Source organism: Peromyscus californicus, unplaced genomic scaffold (assembly GCF_007827085.1).
Source record: "Peromyscus californicus insignis strain IS unplaced genomic scaffold, ASM782708v3 Scaffold_22__1_contigs__length_63687245, whole genome shotgun sequence".
Classification (NCBI taxonomy): domain Eukaryota; kingdom Metazoa; phylum Chordata; class Mammalia; order Rodentia; family Cricetidae; genus Peromyscus; species Peromyscus californicus.
The window spans coordinates 44162569-44179546 of record NW_026294525.1 but is presented as its reverse complement, the minus strand read 5'-3'; the positions used below and the strand labels follow the sequence as shown (position 1 = coordinate 44179546).

The 16978-nt window shown below is 43.9% G+C and overlaps 1 pseudogene; it reads right to left on the bottom strand.

The window, feature by feature from the left end:
* LOC128118760 (synaptobrevin homolog YKT6-like) overlaps positions 1 to 10263 on the bottom strand; it is a 16812-nt pseudogene extending 6549 nt beyond the window's left edge.
* Positions 10264 to 16978: the final 6715 nt, after the last annotated feature.

Below are 16978 nucleotides of genomic sequence, written 5' to 3'. Positions count from 1 at the left end.
CTCTCTGACTCAGCCTTCCACTTCCCAGCTTTATTCTCCTCCTTGTCCCGCCTATACTTCCTGCCTAGCCAATGGCCAATCAGTGTTTTATTTATTGACCAATCAGAGCAACACATTTGCTATACAGAACATCCCACAGCACATGGGCCAATACTTGGTAAAAATTGGGTCCTTGGGATGCAGCTGGGTTATCTGATCATTGAGGATTTGAGTGCAGTTGGGAATGTCATAGTGAATTATCTCTATTCTCTTAGAAATAGGATTTACTTCTCATTATTCCCAACTGCTTCTTCCAAGGTTTTGAGAGCATCTATGTGTTAGCCCAACACTAAATATATAAATCTACTCCCACTATTCCCCAAAGTGAGCCTTCCTTCTTGCCCACCAACAAGCTAATAATCTGCAGTCATTCTTGACTCATTCCTTCCTACTTAGAAAGTTCTGTCTTGCTTTTCTCTGTGTGAATTTTCCCTGTTCCCAGCTCCTTCACGAAACTCTTCCTAGCTCTCCCTGGTCTTACAGCTCTCTCTGTACTCTTGGCTTCTGTAGCGGTTCTCAAAACCCAACCGTATAATTTAGTCATTAATTATATACTGCAGCACACTATTTTCTTTGTGCCAGTGTGTCTTGGTTTTCTATTCTGCTGCTAAATTATAAGCATCATGAGACATTCCACATCTCTCACTTCACAAGTGATAAGAGACCTGCTCTAAGTATAGAAGTGAAATTAGGGCTAGAAGCTTAGACTCGGCTGGAGCACATGAGCCTCAGGGTCCCTCACCCTCACTTTCCTCCTGCCTAGCTCAATTGGGTGCTCTGATCCTTGAATAATTTCTCCAGCTCTTTCCCTTCTTTCCTATGAATCCTTCCCTCTCTCCCCTCTCTCTCCCTTCCTTCTCCCCATCCTCTGTCTCAGATGTTGACACATGCTCATTTCACTAGACAAGTGCTTTGGTTGTGTTCATAGATCTTCAAAAATTCTTATGAAATATAATAGGATATGGATTACTTTGACTGTGGCATTTCAGAGATGAGTTATTGTAGCATCAGGGTAAACCCTGACCTCTTACTGAATAATGTCTCCTTTGTTCATAAGGATTTTATAAGACATCTTAGGAACTGTAGATCTACTTTTGTTATTAAAAAAAATCATCCTCACATGGTGCACATAAGTTCATGTAGGTTCACATGGATACACTAAATAATATATAAGTAACAAATAAAACAAAATTATATCCTATTCTGTTTATCCTACTTCTAAATGTTATTTTTCCCGTTATCTAAAAGTCTCCTAACTTATTGCTTTAAATATTGTATATATACTGTTTTTGTATTTATAGACTCATGTCTGATTTTAAAAACCATGGTTTTACAGTGTTTTATATACCTTTCTCAGTTAAAAGAAATCCTAGTATATTTATTGGTTTTTTTCTCTAAACAGAATTTTAATTTGGCTACCCATCTCAGAGAGTATCCATTCTTCTCACTTAAGAGTTGGGTTCTGGCTGGGCAGTGGTGATGCACATCTTTAGTCCTAGCACTTGGGAGCCAGAGGCAGGTGGACCTCTGTGAGTTCAAGGCCAGCCTGGTCTACAGAGTGAGTTTGAGGACAGCCAGGGCTACACAGAGAAACCCTGTCTCAAAAAACCAAAAACAGTTTGGTTCTGATTCATCTAATGTAAATCTATATAGGATAATTTTCTGCTCAAAAAACCAAAAACAGTTTGGTTCTGATTCATCTAATGTAAATCTATATAGGATAATTTTCTCATGTAACAGGAAGTAGAAAGTTGTACTCGGAAGTAAGATCCCAGTTAAAAGTGGGGTTCAGGGATGGAGGTGTGCCTCACCTACTCATCATTGCTCCATGCTCCCTTTCTTCCTTCACAAAGCTTGATAAGTGGTTTTAATATTCCTGGTTTCCTCCCTGTTTCAATACAAATGCCCTTCCCTTTGGTCACCCAAGTTTTAGGTGGAAAGCTAATGAAAGAAACCGTCACGAAACAGGGTGGGTTGGAGCTCACTCAGCAAGTACATTTTCATTTCCAACACACTTGAACTTTCACTGTGAGAAGAGACTTGTGTTGTGTGGTCATAGCTGGCTGCAAGGCAGGTGAAGAAATGCAGTTGATTTTAGTTGGGTGCACTGTAGCTTCATTAAAATTTGGGCTTTTTTTTTTTTAAGGAGAGAAGGAGGTGAGAACAATATTGGCTAGGCAACTAGTGGTGTCTGTCACATAGAAATGCTAGAAGCAATGCCTCATGAGTCACAGACACTTACTTTCAGAGCTTTAAGATGTGGCAAGAGTAAAACCCTGCAGCTGCCTGAGACATTTTAGTGGGATTGGAAAAGGACTGAGTAGAATTCCAAGCACTCAGACACTAATTCTTGGATTTACTGCCCTTGAAAATTCAAATAGTTTAGCCCGAATAATGCTTCCGGGGCATTTGGGAGTGATGTTGAAACCTAGCGCACTAGAAACTTCGTGGAATCTATGAGGATGACCCCAGTGAGGACTCCTAGTCACGTGGGATATGGAGCGTGAACTGGCCACCTCCTGTAACCAGGCAACGCTTCCAGTGGTGGGAGTGGGACACCAACTCAATCACAAAGCCTTTCATCCACAACCTGTCCTGCCAACAAGATGTGCTGGGGCAATGGTGGCTCAGAGCTTTTGAGAGTGGCCAACCAATGACTGGTCTAACTTGAGGCCTAAGCCATGAGAGGGAGCCCATGACTGACACTGCCTGGAAGGCCAGAAACTGGAAGCTGGATGGCCTAGAGATCTAAGGTAGACCCAAATACAACTGGTTAAAAAAAAAAAGTCAATGAAATGATTCCTAATTATATTCTGCTATACTCATAGATTGGTGTCTAGCCCAATCATTATCAGAGAAGCTTCCAATGGCAGCTGATGGGGGCAGATGCAGAGACCCACAGCCAAACATTAAGCAGAACTCAGAGAGCCCTGTGGAAGAGAGGAAGGAAGGATTGTAGGAACCAAAGGAGCTGAGGATACCAGGAAAACACAGCTCACAGAATCAAGTAAGCAGGGCTCATAGGGACTCAGAGACTGCAGTGTCAATCATGGAACCTGCATGGGTTGTCTGCACTAGGTCCTTTGCATATATGTTGTAGTTGTGTAGCTTGGGATTTTGTGACATTCCTAACAGTGAGAGTTGGGGTATCAACAACTCTTTTGCCTGCTCTTGAGACCCTTTTCCTTCTACTGGGTTGCCTCGTCCAGCCTTGATATGAGGGTGTGTGTCTAGTCTTACTGCATCTTGTTATGTTGTGTTTGGTTAATATCCTTGGGAGGCTTGCTCTTTTCTGAAGGGAAACAGAGGAGCAGTGTGGATTTGGAGGAGAGGGGAAGCAGCAGGGGGATTGGAGGAGTAGAGGGGAGGGAGGCTGTGGTTGGGATATATTATATGAGAGAAGAATAAATAATAATAAGAAAAAAACCCACTTTAGGTGCAGGTGGTGTTAGAATTTTGCCCTCACTCCAGCTACATGACCACACATGCACAGTTCAGGAGTTAAGCAAAGGGTCTTGCATCTTACGTCATCAATGTGCGCTGGGACTACGTGCATGGTGTGGTCATGCAATCAGTGCATGTGTGGTGTAGCTCCATAAGCCCACTTCACCTGGATCCCTTAAAAAACTGGACGCAGACCCCACCCCCTCTCTCTCAGCTCTGCTCTCCCCCCTCCACTGTCTTTCTCTCTGCCCTCTGCATGTGCTCTTTCCCAGGCCTGGTCCCTCCCCCACCCCTCTTCCTCCTAATAAAGCTCTAAAACTATTACTGTGTTCTGTCGTGACCGTGACCTTTCCACGCTGCCACCAGCGCCACTTATCATTCATTTCAGGTGTTCCTTACATTGAACATGGGAGATAGTATTAGTTGTTTTCCTGATGCTAATAACAAGCCACAGACTGGATACATTTTAATGAAGCAAAGTTTTCGAGCAAGGCATGCTGGCACATGCCTGTAACTCCCAAGCCAGAAAATCAAGGTGGAAGAATCCTGAGCTCAAGGCTAGCCTGAGCTACATTGTGGATGTAAAATCTTGTCTCACAACAAACAAACAGGAACTAACTAACAAAAGAATCAGCAACAACAAAAAAGTGGCTCCTGGCCTGGATGCCTAAAACCAAATGACCATTATCTGATGATATCCTAATGCTGGCAGAGTCCAAGAGCAAATGTAGATCATCACGTGACAAAGACCAGGAATGTATTCGACTTGGAGGCTCCCCTCCTTTTTATAGTCTGAGTACTTGGTCATGGTAATTCCACCAATGACCGTACCTTATGCTAATCACCTCCAAACATCCACCTCTAACCCGACACTGGGTTAAGTCCCCATCCCTTTTAACACCTCACAATAAGGATACATTTTAACTATGAACATTTGGGAGAAACGTATAAACCATTAAATCACAGCAGAAGCTGGAGAAGAATGCCAACTCCACCCCGAAGAGGCGGAACTGAGCACAGGCGGAACTGAGCACAATTGAGAAGAACTGAGCACAGAAACAAAACTGCAATTCTGTTGCCAAATAGTTTATTTAGCTTATTGGATATTTGCTGCCACCTGCAGCTTAAACATGGTATTACTCTCATCATTGGCTGTTAAGCAAAATGACCTAGGAAGGGAAAAGGAAGAATGCGTTAAGTGTTCATAATTGTTACCTTTCATGACCTTTATAAAGAACCTACTCATTCATATGTATATATATGTATATATATATACATATATACATATATATATGTATATATATTAATGCAGTTATGAGTATATGCACATTTGTCTGTGAATGTGTGTGAGAGAGGGTACATGTGCCTGGGCCTGCATAGAGGCCAGGAGGTGTTTGTTATTCTCCCCTATCGCTCTCCTCCTATGCCTTTGTGGCAAGGTCTCTCCCTCAATCCAGAGTTTGTATTCTTTTAACTAAGCTGCACGCCAGCAATCCCGGAAAATCCTGGTCCCCTCCACCTCCCGTGTGTGTGTGTGTGTGTGTGTGTGTGTGTGTGTGTGTGTGTGTGTGTGTGTGTTGTCTAGTTTGTTACATGGGTACGGGGATCTGAACTCTAGTACCCATGATTGCAATGAGAGTGCTCTTAACTGAGGATTCATCTCTTTAGCCTCCCCCTCTCAGTTTCTAGAAATTGAATTCTCTGCTTGTGAATCCACACTCACAGCAGCATCATTCTCAACAATCCAAATGTGAAAGCTACTAAAGTATCCACTGATAGGTACATGAATATATAAACTATACTGTAGACATGCACTAGGGTATTATTATACCTTGAAAGACCATGTTTTGACATACACTACTGACAGATGAATCAGGAAGACACCATGCTATGTCCAATACACCAGTCATAAAAGGACAGATACTGCAGGATTTCTCCTCTGTGAGTTCCTGCAACATTCATATTCACAGGGGCAGGAAGTGGAACGGTGATTGTCAGGGGATAGGGGAGGGCGGTGGGGAGGGATGGAGAGTTAGCATTGAATGCTGCAGAGTTTCTGTTGAGGAAGATGATGAAGATCTGGAGAAGGTTGATGATGATACAATATAACTGTACTCAGGGTCATAGAACTGGGCAGTTAACAATGGTCAAGGTGGTAAATCTTGTGGCGTGTATGTTTACCTCAGTGAAAGTGCATTTGATATTGAATTTCCAGGGAAATAAGCTGATTCTGTGGAAGGTGGAAGCTGGATATACTCTTAGATTACTGTGCACCAATAAATTGGTGCCAATTCTTCTGGGATTCCCAACTCCCAAAAGAGTGGATTCCATGCCTTGGGTGAACAGATTGTCATGTTTAAATTGCTATGGCAGTTTTTTTTGGCAGTATTAAAAGGATACAAGAATTTAATATGCTACCAAAAAGCACATAGCATTTTCAGCTGCAGGAAAGAGGCAAATATGGGCAATTTGGGCAACTCACATTTCTCTCTATAAAAGCAATTTCTTGGTAGATGGAGCTGAGTATTTTCATCGAAAGAAATATTTTTTGGATTGTTTAACAGCCCTAGAGAAATTCTTTAAGAAATAATTTCCACGGTCCCTTAGTAGTTTTAGAACAGAGCACAATAACAAGGTCGTTTATATGGAAATGTTATTTTAACTAAGATTTTATGATCTATGCATTTTATTTATTTTGGAAAGAAGGCAGACAGAGACTTCCTGTGTCCATGAAATGGTCCATCACACAGGGCTGCTGAATGATCTTCCTTCACGCTGAACACCTTGTGTGTGATGACTTCTATCCAGATATGTTTAAATCCTCTTAGGAGCAATCCTGAGGTGATATTTTTAGTTTTCTGGCCATTGAGAATTTAATGGGTTTTCAAGTAAAGCATTCTCTTTCTCTTTTCCCCCGGTTCAGTTTAAAATTTAATTGGATTTCGCTCCGGCACCGTGATGGGGTAGGGTAGGTGGGTGTTGGCAACTGTAGCCTGTCTCTGCCCTGCAGAAGGATCCAGACGACAGGTGTCACTCTAAGGAGAAACTGAATTTTAGTAGTTTAGGAAACTGTATGCAATCATTTCTCATAAGAGTTGGGGGAAAAAAGAATCAAGGGAAGGATAGAAAATAAAGGATAGAAAATAAAGATGGAGAATGGGAGCAATAGACTCCAAGGCATCCACGAAAGACTTGGCTGTGTGAGATAAAGGATGTTTCTGCAAAGTACAGTAGCAAAATGTACCAGCTTCCGTCAAAGGGCAGTCGCCATACAGTTAGTCTCCTGCCTGAGATGCTACATGGAGCCCCGTGAGAGAGAAGAGGGGGAAGTGATATTTCTTGCTTCTTACCACTGAGGGAAGTCAAGTTGACTGCCAAATGTGACCTCTCTGGACCCACAATGCCTGAGGGCTGCGTCACCAGTGACAGCATGGCAAGGGTTTAGTGTCCCGCCATTCTGGTGGCATGGGCACTGTTGTCATGGGTAATTCCCATAAGATGTCCAGTATCATCTTATTTGACTTTTCCTTCCCTTGTGTGTGTGTTATGTGTGCTCGCGCGGGGAGGGCGGGTAGGTGGGTGTGTGGGTGTATGTGTTTGTATGTACGTGTTTATGTGGAGATACACGTGCATATGTGTCCATGTAGAAGTCTTTCTCCAACACTGTCATGCGTGCATAGCGAGCACCTTACCTTACCGACTGAGCCACCTTCCCAGCCCTGGATCCTTCCTTTAGAATGCTTTCAGAGAGGTTTTAAAATTCTAACCACCATCCTCTCCCACAACGCCCAAGCTTGCTCCCCTCCCCACAAGACTGCATCACTTTGAAGGGAAACCCAACTCTGTCCTGGGCCACTGTTTCCCCTGCCATCTTCTCTGCCATTCTGCCTCCTGGCAGACACACTTCCAAAATCGAGGAAGAAAGCCCGCAGCACGGGGAGCTCTGGGCATGGGGAAATCCTGACAAGGAGAGGTTACTCTGTGGAAGACTGGGAAGATACATAGTCTACCCAGGCCCTCCCAGCTCCCTTTTCCCCCTCATCTAAATCACAGGAGGAGCCAGAATCCTTGGTAGTGTTGCTCATTGGTCATCTCAGTGCCAGAGAGTGGTGGCTGAGTCAGGAAAGGGTATCAGCAGCCTAGGAAGCAAGGCAGCATCAAGGACCTAGGGAAGGCCCCCTGTACGATCCCAATTGCCCCTTTTCTCAGGCGATCTCCACGTCATTCGAACACAGTTTCTGAAGATGCCAAGCCTTGAGTCCCCTTGAGTGTCTCCATTCTTTCAGATGGCCCATTCAGTACTGTTCTGTCAGCGGTATCTCCAAGCCACACATTGAGTCTATTTTCCACGTCCCTTGGAGCTGACCCTGTAACCACAGCGCAACCAAAGTCACCTTTCAAAGAGTTAATTAGATCTCATCAGGTTCCTGCTTAAAACTCTCGGTGGCTTTAATTTCTCTCTGTGTAACCCCAATGCTTCATCACGTGCCGTGATTCCAAAGACATGGATCTTTAGTGGGGAAGGGGCCAACAGAAGAAAACATAATCTTTGCCTATGGGATTTACAATCTGCTGATGAAGGCAATAGTGTACTCATCCTTTTGTTACTGTAACAAAACACCTGAGAGAAACAACTTCAAAGGAGGAGATGTTTGCCTTAGTCTGAGTCTCATAGGGGTCCATCCAGGATCACTTTACGCTGCTGCTTTGGACCTGTGAAGCCACCATGCTTCATGACAGAAACATGTGGCGGAGGAAGACCACTCACCTCACAGCAGCTGGGAATCAGAGAAGGAGGGAGGGACTGGGGTTCCCTTATCCCCCTTAAGGGTAAACCCCAATGGTCTAACTTTCTTCTTCCATTCCCCACCCTATCATCTTTTAGGAATATCACCCTGGGACCAAGCATTTAACATGTGGGTCCTTGGGGGACGCTCTAGACCTGAAGCATATCAGAAGCTAATGAACGGTAAAAGTAACAACGGCATCAGAAGTGGCGTGTGGAACAGATGAAAAGCGGAGCAGTGTAGGAGCAGCCGGGCAATGCTGGGGAGGGCGGTTACATTTCAGTTTTGTGCTTCTGCTTGGAAGGAGCTGACGCTGGATTAGTGCATTAAAGAAGAGAGGATTTGCTGTGGGAAGATCTGTGAGGAGAGCCTCCAGGCAGCTCAGATGCTCTGAGGCAGGGACGTATCTGGTTTCCGAGAATCAAGAAGGGACTCTGTACAGGAGGGAGCCTAATGAATGTTACCGTGAATAGCCCAGGGCCAGGAAGTCTCAAGTTCAGTAGGCCAGCCCTGGGACTTCGGCTTTTTTCACTCAGTAAAACAGAAAGAAAGCCGGTGCTAGGATTTCAGCCCATGAGTTAGTTATAATGTAATGTGGGTTTTAAGAGTCCCTGTCCCGGGAAGCAAATACCTAAGTGGGAAAATCTGTTCTGAGGCTGCCGTGGTAATTTAGGGAGAGAGGAAGTCAAGTCTGGAGTGAAGAGAGGCGCATACTCTGGGGGATGCGTCTGAGGGTGGTGGTGAGGGTGATAGCAATAGATTGGATGAGGCGTGTGAAAGTGGACCTCACGGACAACATCAAGGGTTTTCCCGGGAGAATCTCGAAAGAGTTATCATTGCCTGAGATGGACAAGGCTGGTGTCGCGGGCATGGGGAAGAAGGTAAGGAGCTATAATTCACTGGGAAGTCAGGTAGATGAGCTGGAAGTTGGTAAACGGCAGCTATAATGACAGGTCGTGGATGGCATGAGCTGATGATAAGAGGCTTGAAGTATGGGTGTGTGTAGGTGAAGAAAGAGAAGCAGCCTGAAAACCAGAAAGAGCCCCTGCCTCTGTTCCAGGCCCCGCAGTCTGTGGGGGTGTGAGGAAAATGGTCCAATTAAAGGGTTGCAGAGAAAGCAGTGTACTTGGGAGATGGTCCAATTCCAATCAGTGGGAGAAAACAAGGAGAAACATCCCAGACTGACTATTTAGAAGATCTGACTAATGAAGGACCATGAATGGCAGGAAATACAAAAGTAAGATTACAGGAAGTGGGGAGGGATGACAGGGTTAGCAGAGGGCACCCATAGAGCCTTGCGTGGTTTGGATGTGGAGGGAATAGGCTTCTCTCAGGAATCAGATCTAAACAAAGAAAAGCGCCGGGATGGGGTACTTAAGCTGAGAGGTGGCGAGGCCATGAACGCTGAGCAACGAGGGTCAAGGAAGGGGAACCTTGGCTTTGTAGGTTTGCCATCACCCCCGATGATGATGGTGTGGCCCCACTACGTCTTCTACCTTAGCTTAGATTCCTCTCCTGATTGGCCTTGTGCTGTAATCCGCTTGCTGCCAAGAATTCCTTGTGCAGCCCCATTGCCTCTGCTCTGGCAGTCTTCTCTGACTGAAACATCCTTTCTCTAGGTCGTTGCATGCCTGCCTCCCTCTCTTCAGCTCTCGTCTGAAATATAACTTTCTCAATGAAGCCAAAGGTAGACACCCTCCCCACAACGCCATTAAATTAAACATCCATAAGAGCAATCACTACGAGTATTAGTCATCTGTCTCATTGCAGTCGTGAAACACCTGACGAGAGCAACTTATGGAAGGGAGGACTGATTGTGCCTCACAGTTTGAGGGAAAGCCCACAATGGAGGGCAAGGCATAGTGGTAGGAACATGGGGGCTACTGATCACATGGCACACCCCGTCAGGAAGCAGAGTATTGATCTTTGTGCCTAACTCACTTTCCCCCTTTTGTTCGGTGGAGGACTCCAGCCCATGGATGGTGTTGCCCATAGTTAAGGCAAGTCTTCTCACCTCTACTAACCTAATGAAGATATCCCTCTCAGCCGTGCCTAGAGGCTAACTTAATATAGATACTCCCCTACAGACATTCCCAGAGGCGGTCTCCTAGGTGACTCTGAAACCCATCAAGTTGACAGCTGTGATGAACCATCACACTGTGTATATTGTTCCCTCTTCTGTCTCTACTGACTCAGATAGTATCTGGTGTAAGTACTTAGTAAACAATGATTGAATAAATGAAACTCAGATAGGGCCAGGGAAGTTACCACAGTCAATAAAGGAATTGCTTGCCCATCTTGACCTCAGCATACCAGAGGGCATGCCCACCAAGAGGCTTGTGGGATCCATAGACTAACAGAACCCCCAGCACTAGACATGAGAAATCTCTTTTAGATTGGTTGATCAGGATAGTCCAAGTGATTCCTGAAACAACAACTAAACACAATGGTTATTGTCTTTAGTTGTCTCCCAGAGACTGAAGGTAAGTCGCTCTTGCTGAAGATGCAGCATGCTTAGCACACGGGACTAGGATGATTCGAGCTGAATCTAACTTAAATGCCTCCTTCCCATGGTTTAGCTTCCCTGTTACCAGAAAATACTACCCAGGCTGCAAAAGGGGCGCCGATGGTAATTAATGGTTCTACCCAGCTGTGACACGCATGTACCACAGCAATGAGCAGCATGGCAAGATAAACATAAAGGAGCAGTAACTGGCTGTCACACGTTGGTGTCTAATTGAACAGAAGGCCTGCTCAGCAGGCGGTAAATCATGCCTTGTACTGGAGATCTAGCCACCTTCCCAGGGCTATGAGGTCATGGATCTTAGAAGAGAGTTTATTGCTAGACTCTGTGCTATACTATAATAATTCCTCATGTGCTCAATCTTATCCTTATTCCTACAGATAAGTGTAGCTATTACCCCCCGCCCCCCCACCACAGTCAATGTTGCTTCTCTTTATAGCAAATCGAGACCATAACAGAAAAGCACAACTGGACACAATGCAGAAATCAACAAAATTCTAGGGGGCCCAGCTTCAATGGCTACAGTTACATCACAGATACCGCATCTGTGGCTCAGAGAACATCACTGTAGAAGTGGGTGTAGAAGACTGTAAGAGCCTGGATACCAAGAAGTCTGCTGAAAGAGTGGTATAAACAAGGTCTGAATAATGGCACCATCAACAGACGTGCTAATGGGGAAGGGGGAAGTGTCATGGAATCACCTACACCCTCAGACAAGGGATTTCAGCAGCTGAGGACTGTTGAGTGTAGGGGGATCAGCCTCTCCCCGGATGAGCTCCCTAACTGGTTATCCAGTACAAAGAGCTCAGCTCTGAAATCACACACACACACACACACACACACACACACACACACACACACACCAGAAATGGGCTCAGCAAGTTGTATTTCTATATTTGTGCATATATATGTAATAATAATAACCTGGGAAGAAGAGGCTTTCAATGAAGGGAGGCTTGGAAGGAGCTGGAGGGAAGGGACTCGAGAGGGACTGGAGGGAGTAAAGGAAAGAGGGAAGTGACGTAATCATATTTTAATTCAAATGTATAAAGATAAAGATTGAAGACTAATAAAGTGACATGCAAGGTTATGGTGATATTTTATTTGTACTGAAATGTGATTTTATTTGTATGTTAATAAATAAAGTTGCCTGAGGGTCAGAGCTAATAGCAAGCCACAGCAGAAGCTGGGCGGTGGTGGTGCATGCCTTTAATCCCAGCACTTGGGAGGCAGAGCTAGGCAGATCTCTGTGTGTTCAAGGATACCACCAGCATGGAGACACACACCTTTAATCTCAATACCAACCATAGAAGATCTGGAGGTCTGTATAGATGGGCAGTGATGAGGAGGTCATGTGGTTGGGTTTACAACCAATGAGAAGGCAGAATAGAAAGTCAATAAAAAGGACAAACACACAGGAAGTAGCTCTCTTGCTGAGGAGGACAGCAGCGGCAGTGAAGGGTAAGGTTTTTAGCTCTTAGCTATTGCTCTGACCTCTTGGGCTTTCATCTTTGCATTGGCTCTGTGTTTCTTATTTAACAATTGGTGGAAAACTGACACAAGACTGTTTTCCTTCTGTTAGTTTATACCATCATAGGTTGAAAACTGAAGAAGCCCTCTGTATGTGCTGCGTTAGAGCCCGTATGTACGAGACTAAGACACCAAACACTGTTTGCGCCCTTTGTGTTCATTTTGCCAATGGAGACTCCTTGTGTGGCCAAATTCCAAACTGGACTAGCTGAGAACTTCCCTGAACATCTGCCTGCATGGCTACCTTCATTTACATAAACACATTGTTTTGGAGGGCGGTGATGGGAATCATCACGCAAGTGCTTGGTCTATGTATAAACACTGGTGAGCAGAAGCGCTGGGAAAGATGTTCTAGCAAAAGAAAGAAAGCAATCTTCACCTTCAGACTGAGGATGAGGAGTATGTATGCACAGAGAGAGATTCTGAGGCCAGTGATACTGTGGAAATCTTCCATTCTCTGGATGCTAATAAAGCTCTTTCATTTGGAGATGGTTTATGCATTCATTTCTCTCTTTTTCAGTGTCTACCTCTATCAGAAGACCCTGCAGGTCTAAAGAATACAAACAGGGCACTGTGTAGCCTCTACCCTCACTGAGCTTCTCAACCAGCCATTGGTTTTCACAGCCTCCCGTGGGGGTGTGGTTGACACCTCTCACAGCCCAGAGCAGAAATGAGTTGCTTGGTAGGAGAAAGTGAACTTCCTGTGTTTTCCAAATGACAAATTCCTACGCTGAAGCCTTGCTCATGGTGTGATGAGACTTGGGGATGGGGTTTTCAGGTGGATAGCTAAGGTTACATGAGGTCGTAAGTGTTCCAGATTCCATTCTAAACATTTACAACTTATCCCTTGGAAAGAGGAAGATTCTCATAGATACGATTACATTTGCCTATTAGAAGTGTCAGGTAGCTCTTATAGATTGCAGGAAAATTGGTCAAGGCATCAAGGTAGAATCACCCGGTATGATCAGATAGGAGACTACTGTGGGTATTGTCTGGGTAGGAGACTAGAAAGACTGTAACCAAGGCCAGGAGGTGGGAGGGATAGATTCGGCTGTGGATCAGTTGGTATAAAAGGGAAAAGGAGAGCAAGAAATGGACTCTTGGAATGTTTAACCCGGATCTCTGGAAACCCAGGAAGCCCTCCAACTTCTGCTGTCAGTAAATGGCGTGTAACATGTTGCCAGGCAGTGTCTACATGGTTGGTCACACAGAGCACATTAGGTGGCACCAAAGGTGACTTAGATCCTGCAGCAGACTTTGCTCTCTGAACATTTCAGACAATCTTTGGGAGCACAGGTGGTACAGCTTGAAGGTCTTAATTAAGCCCAGACCTTTTGTAGAAGCAAAGGAAGTGTGGTCTTCAATCAATCAAAGATAATTCCTTCTGAAGTAGTAACAAACTGGAAACTGACTTCATTACTCATGAACCATAAGATTAATTTAACCTTGATAATTAATTTAATATAGGTGAAAGATGAACTTAAAATCACCTACTTTATAAAGTTGTTAGATTAAATTTGATGATATATGTAAAGGGCTTAAAGCGATGCACATCATGTATTAAGTTCTCAGTAGAAAATTTTATTGTGATAAATGATCTTAAGAGAGTATTTGCACAGCCCTTTAGTTTATGTTTTGGTGTTTGTAATAAGATTATGCAATCTTGAAGCTTTAAATATATAAACATAATGTAACCTCAACTATAAAAGATACTGAAAAAGACTACAGCATTTCTCCAACATGCTATAAGTTTGTGGGGTCAGGCGTGGTAGTGCACACCTTTAATCCCAGCACTCAGGAGATAGAGGCATGTGGATCACTGAGTTCCAGGGTAGCTTGGTCTACATAGGGAGTTCCAGGTCATCTAGGGGAGACCCTATCTAAAAATACAAAAGAATAAACTACCATGTAAATGCAATTATGTATACTAAAATTAAAATTTAATTCATTAATTAGTGTTTCTTTTTTCTTCTTTTTTTTTGTATAATCATAGTGCTGTGTAAGCATTACCAGTTCCTACTACAGAACATTTCAGCACCACAGAAAGACACTCTGTACTCTATCAGCCATTAATTTCTTTCTCTATGGATTTGTCTATTCTAAACAATTGATAGAAATAGGATTATATAATATGTCTTTTGTATGTCATGTTTTCAGGTAACATTTGTGGAAGATTCATCCATGATTTATCATGTGCCAATACTTCATTTCTTTTCACGGTCAAACAACATTCCATTGCATCAGTATACTCTGCTTTGCTTATTCATTCATCAGTTTGATTTCCATTCGGGTTGTTTCTACTTTGGGGCTATTACATTGCTATGATCAATACTATCTTCAAATGGACGCAGGTTTGATAGTCTCTTGAGAACAGACAGAGACTAGAACAGTGTGTCGCATGGCAACTCCGTAGGAACATTTTGAAGAGTTTCCAAACTGTTTTCCAAAGTGGCTGCAGTATTTATAATCTCACCGATAATGCCTGGGGATGCAAAGTTCTCTGGATCTGGATTTCCTCCTCCTCCTCCTCCTCCTCCTCCTCCTCCTCCTCCTCCTCCTCCTCCCCCTCTTCCTCCTCCTCCTCCTCCCCCCTCCTCCTTTTCCTCCTCCTCTTCTTCTTCATCCTCCTTTTCCTCTCTCTCTCTCTCTCTCTCTCTCTCTCTCTCTCTCTCTCTCTCTCTCTCTCAACTCACCCACTGTGTAACCCAGGCTGGCTTCAAATTCATGGCAATCTTCTTGCCTGAGCCTGTTTAGTACTGTAGATTATAGGCATGAACCATCATACTGGCAAACACACATGTACACATATGTGATGTATATCTGTATCTCTATTTATCATCTATCATATCTATCTATCTATCTATCATCTATCTATCTTCCTTTCTATCTATCTTTGCCACCTTAGAATGTGAAGTGGTATCTCATTGCAGAGTGGAGAAAGTGTTACATTAAATTTATTTTATTTTTAATTGTATGTGTGTGTGTGTTGTGTGCACCCATGCACATGTACCTGCTGAGGCCAAAAGAGGGTACCATATCCTCTGGAGCTGGAATTCCAGGCAGTTGTGAACCACTTGATGTGAGTGCTGGGAACCAAACTTGGGTTGTCTGGAGAGGCCATATATGTTTTTAGCTGGGGAGCCATCTCTCTAGTCCCCAAATGCTACAGTTTTAATGGAAAAATATTTTTTAAAAATAGTTGTTTTTTTTTTTCTTTTGATTTTTTGAGACAGGGTTTCTCTGTGTAGTTTTGCGCCTTTCCTGGAACTCACTTAGTAGCTCAGGCTGGCCTCAAACTCACAGAGATCCGCCTGCTTCTGCCTCCCAGTGCTGGGATTAAAGGCATGCACCACCCCCGCCCGGCTTTAAAAATAGTTTTAAATATACAACTAGCACGTGATTTTCAGTCCGAATGCCATCTCTAATCATTTGAAATAGTCCTAGAAAGTGCATGATCCAGAAACTAAGAAAACCCTGTGATGTGGGAAAATCTGGAGTGGCACGTAGAAGTTTATAACTATTTAGCGGTGCCAGCGTTCTAGTGCAGGCCTGTGAGATATTGGCCTTCCGTCAAGTGATTCTTCAGTATTTAAGTGTAAATTAACCATCCACTGTATCACTTAAATGGATTGGAAGGCTAAGTGGATTGAGACTAAGGCAAAATGATTTCTCAAAAAGGCATGAAGACCTCAGCTGCCACATGGAGTGCTGGACCCTGCCTTGCTCACAACAGTGAAGTAGCACTCAACAAGCCTAGCTGTATTTCCAATACTTTCTAAGTAGATTACTTGCCTACTGTAGTGTAGCTCTTTTCTAGGTGTGAACTTACATACTGTAAGCTCCCTGAACTTACTTACTGAGCCAAGGTCACCGGATACGGCCAAGAGTAATGAAATCAGACCAGGTTGGAGGGGCCACAGCACAACTGAGGCTGTGACAATGTTATTGAGAGCAATCAGACTTTTTATACCTGTTTCAGAAACAGACTATAATGGCAATTGCCAGGATCAATACAGTTGTAGTTGCCAGGATATAGTGAAGCTTGCAAGTCATACAGGGTACCCAAGATTAATGTCTAAGGCCAATTGTCCTGTCAAGCCTTCATGCTTCCTTGACTACTAAGGGAACATACAGAGAAACACAAAGTGGCCTGAACGCTTTACTGCCCGAGGAAGTGCATCAGTCTCTCAGGAAATGGAAGGCACATTATGCCCCAGAAACTCTGCATTCTAACTTGAAAAACCTATGACACATGCCTCTCAAGGCAGCTAGGACAAGCCAACTCCATGGTTCCCTGCAATACAGCATATTCCAGGGGTCTATTGTTCTTTCTGTCTGGTCTCTCCATCTTTCTAGATCCACCAGAGGCGCAATCATCCAGGCTCCTGAACTTGCTATCTTCTTGGCCATACAGAAGCCTGAAAAAGACTCCAAAGGGCCTGACTTGCATAAAAGCGTTGCTGGGAATTCAATTATTGTACAGCCAGTGAGAGGGAGCTCACCTTTCAGAATTCCGCTGTTGATGTCAACAGCTTGATTGCTATGCACACTGTTCAAACCATAGAGTGTGGTGATATTTTAATTGTGCTGAAATGTGATTTTATTTGTATGTTAATAAATAAAGTTTGCCTGGAGATCAGAGGTCACATAGTGA